Raw genomic sequence first — 12,013 nt, 5'->3', positions numbered from 1 at the left:
TCAATAAAGAGAAATGGTACTCCCTTCGTCCCATAATATTTGGCACTTTCACTATTCTAGCCTTATGAAAAAATTAACAATATTTTTTAATCCATAATTTTTTTATAAGCAATATGGATCTTGTTTGATAGAGTTTAATTTGTTCTATTATACAAAGTTCAAAAAATTGCCTAAAACATTATGGATTGAAAGATATATGCAATTTAAAAATGGCACGCATTCCTGAAAATGCCAAACATTATGGGACGGAGGGAATATTATTTTGGAACCATAACTGTCAACATGCATCTATAAATCAAATCACAAAACGCAGTTTCTATTTTTTTGTTAAATCACATGACCAAACCATATTACTAAAGACTTAAACCAATTTTTTCGGTTTGGATTGGATTCGCAATTCAACAATTTTTAGGCTCTGTCTTGATAACTATTGTACTTGATTAAATGACCTGGATTTTAATTTGAATCTGTTTGTTCTATTAACAGATGGAATAGAAACCCATCAACACGGTTTTTAATCAATTTGGGACTAATTTTACCTCATGTTCGATTCGATGGTCTTACTTTTTCTTTTTTCTTTTTGTAATTTATCAACAATCGTTTAGCTTTTGTTGCTTTTTAAGTTAACTCTAGAAATTTTGTAAAGATCCTAGGTCTTAACTATTGTAAATACAATATTATTCTTGTTAAATTAAATCCTACTAATTTAGTTATTATGAATTACCTAAGAAGAGGTTGCTAGTAGTGGAAATTTTGTTAATTTTTATTTGTGATTGAGAGGTTAGTAAGTTTCTAATAGCAAATAAGTTATTGAAAAATATCATGTTATTTTTAATAACGAAAAAGTTATTAATAGTTTGTGAACATAGTTATTATCAGCGGGGACTAAATTTTGACAATAACTTATTCTATTCATAAAGTTAACATTGTAAGATGTTGGTATTTTTTAATTATTGAAAATGGGTTGATAGAATGCGTTAAGTTTTGAGTGGTTTATGTTAATGATAACATTTTTGTAAATGGCTAAATAATATCAAGGATTTGACCCCGCAAAAGTTGCCTATATATGTATGTTGTGGATAGAAAATAAGTAGATTTATAAATAACATTCCCGTTTCAAATTGTTTTTTCGGTCCGCAAAATCAGGACTCATAAACAATTAATTTCTTTCAAGAAAAAATTAAAACTTTTTTCATAAATTAAAAGAATTCATCAATATCTAATGAATTATTGTAGAATTTTTTATTTTTTCTTGCAAAAAATGTATTATTTTGACATTCTTGTTTGGCGGACAGAGTAAACATTATGAGACAGAGGATGCAGGCTATTTATACGTAGGTTATAGGTTACATAAGTGGGCTATCATAAGTTGATGAATGACAACACTTGTACTTGTATGCAATTTGAGAGGTGCCGTGTAAAGCATTTGTGTAGATTTGTTGAGTTGTACAAATCAATGATGTAGATCTAGCAACGTTAAGTACTAGTTCTCGTGATTTGAGAACACTCGAATACTATTGGTTTGTTTTCATTAACCAAATATAAAAAGATTTAATGCATTGTATCAGAACTTCATTGTTTCGCTGTGCAATGATTTTGAAGACGATTTTCTCATGTCCTTTATAGATATATTTGTACAAGTATTTAACAGCTTTTATAGTTGAGCAAATCTCAACATTCACATGACAATCTAACAGAACTGATAGATATGGACTATAAGGCACCACCCATCTGTTATCTAGAATTTGGTGGCGCACTCGCACTTGCTTACCATCATTCTTTCGTCGGTAAATTGGATAACCATCTATTCCAACAGTTGTAGCCTCTGTGAATTTTTTGGGATAATGGTTTTTGCATTTACCATTTTTCATGCAAACGTTACCTGCATCAAGCTTCCCACAAGGACCATGCATCATGTGTTTCAACACAGTCGCATAAAGATGTGGATTTTCACTCTCATCAGGTATTTCAGCTGATATAAATTGATCAATATGTTCCGGTGTTGTAGGCTTATGGCCTCTTTTTAGGATTAGCAGTAAATGAACATGTGGCAAACCTCTTTTCTGGAACTCAATCACATAAGTGTATGCTTGAACAGGACCAAATAATTTCTTCTTGATCACCTCTTTTTTCATCTGATCAAATTGGCTCTTGACGACTCTGGTAACAAGATCAGGCCTATTTTGCACATCTTCATGTGCCTTGAGTTCATTGGAAATCTCTATCCATTTGGGATTACAAGTCATAGTTAAGAATATATCTGTTTTCCCATATATATCCACTAATGCCATTGCATCCATATATCTTTTTTGCATGTGCCGCGGCCCCCCTATGAATGATCCAGGAAGGATTATAGGAGCTCCAATTTTGGATCCCCTTGATTCTCCTTGTGCAACGCTATCGATAATTCCTTGGTACAAATCTGCTCTTATTACATCTTGGTGATGTCTGAAGTAATCCAATCTTGAAGTTTCAATTTTGACATACATATCGACAACATATTGTTGGAGGAGTCTACCTGATTCTAAGATTATAGAATCAATTTTTGGACGTATTTGAAACAAACATGCATAAAACTCACGAGCTGAAACGGTATTTTGGTTTCGGGAAGTATCCCCATAATCTGCAGATAAAAAGCAACACCAATAAGTATGTGTTTATACAAATTTTGGGGATAAAGATCTTATTAAATTCTGAAACTTACATAGGGATTCTTCATCGAGAAGTTGGTCTAGCGTTGTATATGCGTTGGATCTACCTAATGCCTGATCAGCTAATTGAGTAGCACGTTTCTTGGAGCTATTTCTCTTAATGCCACGATGCCATCCTGGCTCTCCGTACGAAAACAACAATGGATATTGCAGAGGATCATAACATCCATAGTAATACTTGATATTAACACTATGACCATCACGCTTCTCAACTAACTAGTGTGATGTTGACGCGCTACGCGCGTCGATGTGACATTATAATTTGTGGAACGCAATTGTGATAGCGAGTAGATTGTATTTAATATATAAATATGAAGGATTTATTGATGCATTATTTTAGGGAAATCAATGATGTATATGTATAATATGTGAATTATTTGCATAACTTTTGCATGAAATTCCAATCTGAATCAGTAGATTCCTGCAGTTGTTTGACGCTGTTGATGGTTTAGAGCTGGGCTAAGAAAGAGAGAAAAGCCATTTAAGAATCAAGCGGGATCTTAGATAAGTCAACTAAGTTGAACATGGAGCATGTTATTGGTAATATAGATCCTAGGTATTAATTGTAATGGATGCATTCATAAATTCTAGAAGATTGTGTAAATTTAAGCTTGATAGCAAAGCCAATACTATTATATATTATTAAAAGAATATAACTGCACTTAGGGTGATGAGAGAAATACAAGAAAGAATAGTATATCATGTTTGAAAACCATGTGTTCATGTCTTTTATTAAAGCCCTTTTAGTTGCATTGTCAGTTGGTAGAATTTGATTATATTTGGCAACAAGAGGAGAACACGATTTATGTTGGAGATTTTTGGGGCTCTTTTTTTGGAGAAAGCTGCATCTTCTTGTTCTCCATTGACATTAACCAATGCGTACCAGGATATGTAGGCACAATTCTGAAATATACAGTTGATATAAAGTAATGTATGGTAATCAAATATGAAAGGGAGAATATAAAAAGGGAAAATTTCAAAAAAGCCCCTGAACTTTCTGACAACTTGCAAAAAAACACCTGAACTTTCACTATTAACAAAAAAACACCTAAACTTAGCATTCCGTTAGCAATTAAACCCCTGCCGTCCAATTCCGTCAATTTTTAACGGATGGAGCTAACGGAAGGCGTTAACTTTTTATTTATTTTTACTTTTTACATTCAAAAATTACTTTTAACTCTTTCTTTTTTTTATTGGTAAATAAATATGCAATAAAGTTTTTTTTTCTTACTATTTATCAAAAATTACTTTAACTCTATTTTTTACTATTTACAAAAATAACTTTAACCACCATCTTTTTTGTTACTTTCAAATTTTACCTTTCCCCTTCTCTCTCTCTCTCTCTCTCTCTCTCTCCTTCTTTTTTTTTAGAACTTTAACCCCACTCCACCAATCAACTGCCAAAGCTCTAGCTCTAATTTTAGAAATTCGAAATTATTCTTTTTTTTAGCATTCTTGTTTTTTTATATTTTTTACTTCCAAAATTACTTTTAACTCTTTATTTTTAGTAGTAAATAAATATGAAATAAAGTTTTTTTTCTTAGTATTTATCAAAAATTACTTTAACTCTAATCTTTACTATTTATAATAATAACTTTAACCCATTTTTACTATTTATTGCATATTTATTTATGACTAAAAAAAAGAATGAGTTAAAAGTAATTTTTGGAAGTAAAAGTAGTAAAAAAAAGAAAAGGTTACAAAGAGGAGGTTAAAAGAACTTTTGAATTTTTGAAATTGTGGCTAAGGCTTTGGCGGTTGGTTGTGGGGTTAATTGGTGGTGTGGAGTCGATTCTAATAAGAAAAAAAGGGAGAGAGCGGGGGGGGGGGGGGGGGGGGGGGGGGGGGGGGGGGGGTGGAAAGGTAAAATTTGAAAATAAAAAATAGGGTTAAAGTAATTTTCGATAAATAATAAGAAAAAAAGAACTTAATTGCATATTTATTTACCAAAAAAAAAGAAAGAGTTAAAAGTAATTTTTGAATGTAAAAAGTAAAAAAATAAAAAGTTAACACATTCCGTTAAAAATTGACGGAATTGGACGGCAGGGGTTTAATTGCTAACGGAATGCTAAGTTTAGGTGTTTTTTTGTTAATAGTGAAAGTCCAGGTATTTTTTTGCAAGTTGTCAGAAAGTTCAGGGGCTTTTTTGAAATTTTCCCATATAAAAATTATGCTAGCATACTGTTGTTGCTTAAGATTGACAATAGGATAACTGTGCATATCACATGGTTGTCCAACAGTTGAACCAAAAGTAAAATTACAAAATACGTACCTACCTATATAGTTATTACAAGATCCCATTAAGTATATTACAGAATAACTACAGAATCCTAAAGGGTACCGAAAGTGTCGGATTCATTCATGCCATCATTACGTTCTTCATTGATGTAATCTTCTGCCAATTCTGCATAGTACTCAACCTCGAGCTTTGAAAATTCTTTCTCAGATTCATCCTCAACAATAGAATGGCATTCTTGCACCAAATCCAACACAGGTTCTTTAAGAATAATATTTCTAATTTTTGATGGCATCTTTGAATCAATTGCTCTTAGACGTTGCATGAACTCAACAACTTGTTCTTTGAATATGCTCAATGAAATTGTTGGTTTGCTTGAAACTGATTCATTTGAATTTGGGCCGTTTGGTGGAGCAATAAAACCATGTGAATCTTCATCACTTGGAGGTGAATCAGAAGCTTTACGGTCTTTTTGTAACACAAGAGGCCAAGATGCTGCCTTCATTTGAACTTTGATCTTTAAATTAACCAAAAAGTTCATCATAATTAATTAAATGATAATTTGCAAAAGGTGAAAAAGGTCATGTGAAAGTAGACTATGATGAAACACTGTTATGCGATAAGTTTTCAATAGATCAGTTAAACCGGGGTATTAATATGAACAAGACACAAAATGAACAGAAGGGTAATCCTAGAATTGTTTCAATCGAACATTGTAAAGAAAGGATAGTGATTTTTGCAGTGGATTTCTGTACAAACCAAGGGCCTTGTTGTATAGTAGGGGAGCGATCTGTTTTTGCATAAGCAAAGGGCTGTGTTTGCCGTCGTGTAGATATGCACAGTAATATTCGTGGGGTGAACGCAGATCACTGAAACATAAAATCACATTTGGGAATAACAACTAACCTATTTAAGATCTTGCAGAGTATTGGTTTGGAAATTACCTAAAGGGTTTGTGTCGCAGGTGTTTGGGTTGTGTTGGAGACGAAACCTTCTCTTCCAATTTTTGATCTCCCTCTGTCCGAGCGTGCGTCTCCTGGTTTCTGCCGCCAATGTCGCCCGTGGGTTTCTTTAGAGTGGTTTTATAATAACATACTCCGTTTCGTTTTTTCTTTTAAACTTTTTTTAAAAAAATAAAGGTAATTTCAAACTCAAATATAATGAGAATGAAAAATAATTTTTTTATTTTTTTGGCACTGTTTAAAAGATCTTAATGAGATCTATCAAACAAAATCCATGTCGGTATAAAAATTATTTGCATAAATACATGATTTTTGAGCTTGAAATTACATTATTTTTCTAAATTTTTTTTCGAAAAAAAAAAGCAGAATACCACTTATTCCTAAATATGTTTGACATTGTATTCATAACCGTTAAGTTACTTTATTTTGGGCGCGAAATCCAAGTACGAAAACAATCAACCATTGGAACTTACTAATATTTTGGCAGAATAAGTAAAGGAACTAAAATTCTTTTTATTAGTGGTGTGAAATTTTAAATTTTTATCACCACTTTTTGTAGTTATCATGTTTTTATTGTTGTTTTAAATTGTTCATGTTGTGAATTTTAAATAGTGATGTATCCATTTTAAAATTATATTTGATTGGACCCATCACAAAATACGTGAAATGATGAAAACTGCCCTATATGAATCACGTATATTCCAAAACACCTTTATATGAATTATGTATGTGCCAAGAATATTTTGTATAATAAAAAACCCGGATTGGCAATACATTAATATGGCTACTTACATGTATGGAAAGTTGAAGAATTAAATTTTACAATAATAGATACTTAGTGAGCTCCCCAATAAATTGTGATGCAAAAGTGGGGTTTTATATTGATGGTGGATAGAATGTATTTTCTCATTCAAGAGTGATATTCAATTTTATGTAGTTTTGTATATTAACCCTTTTTTTTGGAAAATAAAAGAAAACATGTAAAAAGACAATTTTGCTTATTTCTCTTTAACTTTAGTGTTTGTTTGGAACTTGTGGAAAGAAAAGGAAATTTATTTCTCTTGTGGATTAATCTTGGCATATACCTGGTGTAAACAAGAGCGTTTCTGTCATTTTTCGTGTTTTGGGGTGGGTCTGAGCTATTGTTTGTCCATTTTTCAAATTACTAATATGGGTTTTTTGACTTTTTTAATATTTTGGTTGTGTTCTCAAAAAATTCATTCTATTTTGTGTTTTAGCTTCTGGCATTTGAAGTTTTGTTCAGCGGTAAGTTTGTATTTCCATATTTTGCATCTGACAGGTTCATGCGTTTTTTGTATAGAGATGTTGGTTTTCGTCATTTCTCTGGTTTCACTTTTGTTGTAGTTGTTTTCTTCTTCTCGCTTTTTTTCTCCCATTTTCTTCTGTTGTTTTCAACTTTTAAATTTTTTTTGGGTAATTTTGTTTCTACTTTATTTTGTCTTCCCTCTTAGCAGGAATTAAACAATTATGGATGGATTTTTTTAATTTTTCCTTTCATTTCCTCTATTTTCGTTACGTTCCAAGACTTTAGGCCTACGGATCCAAAAAGAAAAAAGGGTCTTTAGGCCTTACTTGGATGGAGCTTAAAAAGGATTGAAAATATAAGAAGTATCAAATAGGGTTGACAGGAAGCTGTTGTCGCTGCTTTTAGATTATTATTCGTTCGTCTCTTTTCTTTTTACCCCCGTTTTTTATCTTGATGGGTACGAGGGTTTTATCGGGTTGTAGAGGGGTAGAATTTGGCTGAAATCACTTTTGCTTATCTCCTTTTCCCAATCCCAAGCCTCGAGTGGTTTTTTCATTTTTGCTGCTGACCCATTTGTTATCTGTGGGGCACAGGAAAAAGGGTTTGGTGGCGATTTGGTACGCAGTCGATTATTGCTCGTAAATTCAGGTATGGTTTCCGTTCAGGTTGATTTGTGTGTGTGTGTGTGTGTGTGTGTGTTTCTCTTTCGTTGATTTCATGTTTCGTATGGTTACGAAATGGAATACTTCTTTTTTAGGGTTTCGATTTGTTTGGTTTGTGAGTAGATTTTGATTTCAACAAGGGTTTGAATTGTCTTTCCTGTTGTTCTGGGATCCAGAGTTTGAAATAGTACAAGGGTTTTTTTATTGGGTTTCGAGTAAAACAAGGTTTTCAATAATGGAGGATATTCTTTTTTCCACTACTGCTACCGTTTGAATAGGGTTTGAATATGAGTACTTTTATGATTGGTATGTATTGTCTGAGCCCAATATTGTCTTGAAGCGTAGTTGATCAAACTATAGGATCAAAATTTTATTAGCATCCAACCAGGCCGGGTGCTTGATCCAAATACCATATTTTTTGAACTCCTTTTTTTGTGTATATATGTATATATATGAAAAATAGGGTGTTTAGATCAAGCACCATACACACATAAGATGCCATTGATTTCTATGTGGGCGCCATTGTATTTTTTCTTTTAGAATTTTTGGATAGCTCGGATCTGCCGTTTGGTGGCCAGAGACGGCCCAGTGTGGCTGTTGGTACGATTTCCCTACGGGATCCGTCGATTGCCCTATAGCAGGACTCTTTAAAAAAGCCTTGTTCTAAAAATACAACAGAGTACTTACTTTTCCTTTCTTTTTTTCTCGTTAGTGTCACGCCCTCGATTTTCAACATAAATAATAAACACTTTTAATAAATAAAGTCCTCGCTGTAATACAAATAATACCCAAAAGATCTTTTTGTTCACTGTTCTCAAATAAAATTCAAATATTACATTCCAACTCGAAGGCCCCAAATCATCAAAATACCAATATCCTAGGAAAATATTATTACAATTTACAAATACTATCTTTCCAAAAAAAAACACTCTTTCAGATCTTGTGCTATGAAATCCTTCTTGAATACATTTTTAAAGGTTTGGTCACAAATGCACAACATGTACTCCATGTCAACTTCCTTGAATCGTACCTGAAAATGATAGGGTGAGCTACACTAGCCCAGTAGGGAAATCTATACGCAAGCTATATGAAAATGCGATGAATCATACACCTAGACTGAGTGATGCGACGAGATACCATAAAGAAAAGTGAGTTTTCCACCACAAACGAGCATACTACAACCAGGGGATCATAATTTCATAAAGGTATTCCTAACAGCTCATACGTCAAACTAGAAGCATAAACCAACTCGAATTATCCTAATTAGACCACAACTTATCCTCAACCGTCACTTGTCCATCGCTACGCAATTACTCCATTTTGCCTCGATCTATACGAATATGTGATGATCATGCACCAACAATGGTAGGTGAGCAACATTATATATGTACAACGAACCCCAAGATGCTAATGACAATGAGTATATCTATTAGCAGAACAACACAAACATATCATTGGATTTCCTTTTTGAACATAATTGATTTATCTTTCATTTCTCAAGTATTAGCCACTCCATGCAACAAGAACTAGTTTCCTTGATTTGTACTGAACAAGAGGCTCAGTGAGGAAAGATAGTAATCCAAGATACAGTTCAAAGTCGAACGACAAGCCAAACATTAGATTAACAGCTTTATCTCTCTTTTCATTTCTCAAGTGACACAGGTCATAAGTCTAGCTCAACCAATCAACAATGCGTGATATGTGATGCAAAGCAATGCACCGGGCAATGTTGGGCCCCGTAACCCTCGCCAAGGTCCCACCAAGAAGGTGAACCGGGCTCTGTCCATATTGACGTGAATTCCGGGCGGTGTTGGGTCCCGTAACCCTCGCCAAGGTCCCACCAAGAAGGTGAACCGGGCTCCGTCCATATTGACGTAAATTCCGGGCGGCATTGGGCCCCGTAACCCTCGCCAAGGTCCCACCAAGAAGGTGAACCGGGCTCCGTCCATATTGACGTGAATTCCGGGCGGTATTGGGCCCCATAACCCTCGCCAAGGTCCCACCAATGAGGTGAACCGGGCTCCGTCCATATTGACGTGAATTCCGGGCGGTATTGGGCCCCATAACCCTCGCCAAGGTCCCACCAAGAAGGTGAACCGGGCTCCGTCCATATTGACGTGAATTCCGGGCGGTATTGGGCCCCGTAACCCTCGCCAAGGTCCCACCAAGAAGGTGAACCGGGCTCCGTCCATATTGACGTGAATTCCGGGCGGTATTGGGCCCCGTAACCCTCGCCAAGGTCCCACCAAGAAGGTGAACCGGGCTCCGTCCATATTGACGTGAATTCCGGGCGGTGTTAGGCCCCGTAACCTTCGTCGACATCTGAAGTTGGATACGACTCCATCCATTGTCCATATGCTATGACATGTCACACCACTATACATACAAAGTTCGATGTCACACGTAGCCGTAACACTCGAATCATAGGTCCATAAACATCATTCATTATGCACAATCCATCCATAATCAATCTCACACCCATTATCGAGTTAAAACGATTATACAACATCATTAAAAATTGCATACTCAATATTTTTCAATGACTCCAACGCCAAATTATCACCAACTTACTAATCTTTAAACCCACAAGGACCCATAACCAATAGCGTCATTTAACCATAACAAACAATAAAAAAAATAAAAAAAACGCAGCCCGATACCCTGCCCAGATTTTCAGATTTTCGTTCAATCTTCTAAAAATTACTATAAATCGAGTTCTTAATATTTTTGAGCGATTCTAGTCCCAATAGTTGCGCGATTGAACGAAGCTTAAAAGTCACGAAGGAACCCTTGTCAAATCTGCCCTCAAAGGGTGGTTAAACAGGGGTTTTCCCCAGGCTACACGAATCTGTTGCGCAGCATGACAGATTGACACACCTCCACTAAAACGAACATAACTTTTTGTGTACTAAGAGTTTTAAGACGATTCTAGTGGCAAATGAAATCTGACTTCAAGACCTTCGAATCGATATAAAGTTTGCATGAAACGGACATCGGACGAGGAAGTTATGGCCATTTGAAGTGGGCTGAAATCCAGAACACGAGACAGATTGCAGACCAGTTTTCTAAAAATCACCATCAATTCAATTCTCAACGGTTTTGTATGATTCCAGCGGCATTAGAACGGGCTCTAAGTCTACTCTATTTTATACGAAGGAACCAAAATTCAAATCTGAGCTTAAGAAGGCGTAAAACCCCAAAAACACAGGCCCTGTTCTGCTGATTTTCGGAAATTGAAGGAACAAGCTTAAACAACGAAGCAAGATACGATCTAGGTACATAAACACCGTATAAACGCATAACAAGAGTAAGAAATCCCTACCTCATGGGTTTTGAGCAAAACCCGAACCTTTGACCAAGTCAACCGAACTCCCACGTGGTCCGATCATGATTTTTCTTGGATATTCGGAAAGCCCGTGCTCCGTAGAACAACTTTAATTCTTGGACTTCGTCCGGAATCATGCTCTAAGGTGTTGAGATCGAAGAGAGAAAGGAGGAGAGGGTTTCAGAGGAGAGGAGAGAGTTTGGCCGAGAGAGTGAGAAAAAGAGAAATGGGAGAAAGTAGTCTCCTGGTGAAATTATTGGCATGGGGAGTAATCCCATGCTCCCACCCCACACACACATGCGCACCTCTCGACCAATTACCCTTATATCCTCCCACGAAGATGTCACACCGAATATCCGAACCGTCTATCTCAACGGGCCGTACATTAACAAAGGAAAATAAAAAATAAAAAAACATACAGCCCAAAAAAAAAAAAAAAATCACGGGTCTCTACAGTTAGGGTGCTATTACCAGTATAAAGCCCTATTCTAGGCGATAGACGTAATTGTACAAGCAAGGTTTCGTTGTCTCAGCTTCACTATTCATTGTTATGTCAAATGATGTCTGCATGCCGATGTGTGTGTTCAATCGATTCTTATTGCAGCCGAGTTATTTCCTTATTCTTTTGTAAATCTTTATGATTTTAGTATTAGTTTTTTGCATTAATATTGATTCCCGCACCTTGGTTACTGCTCTGTTTAGTTGGATGTATTTATTGTATTTGTTATTGTTGGTTCAAAAATCAGCTTTCAACTGTACGCATTACGCGCTTTAATTTGGTTACCTTTTCTATTGCGTATGTGTCTGTTAGGATATTTGCTATGACGATGATTTTTCTGCAAATCTGAAT

The 12,013-nt window shown here is 35.2% G+C and overlaps 1 long non-coding RNA gene across 1 annotated transcript; it reads right to left on the bottom strand.

Moving 5' to 3' along the window:
* Positions 1 to 8,564: 8,564 nt before the first annotated feature.
* On the bottom strand, positions 8,565 to 11,535 carry LOC131306683 (uncharacterized). Its single transcript, XR_009193972.1, has 2 exons — positions 11,161 to 11,535; positions 8,565 to 8,868 (listed from the first exon to the last, which is right to left on the bottom strand). It is a non-coding gene; the product is annotated as an uncharacterized LOC131306683 (long non-coding RNA).
* Between the last annotated feature and the right edge of the window lie 478 nt (positions 11,536 to 12,013).

Source organism: Rhododendron vialii, chromosome 11a, assembly GCF_030253575.1.
Source record: "Rhododendron vialii isolate Sample 1 chromosome 11a, ASM3025357v1".
Classification (NCBI taxonomy): domain Eukaryota; kingdom Viridiplantae; phylum Streptophyta; class Magnoliopsida; order Ericales; family Ericaceae; genus Rhododendron; species Rhododendron vialii.
The sequence above is the reverse complement of the archived record's forward strand: the minus strand, read 5'-3'. Positions and strand labels throughout refer to the sequence as shown.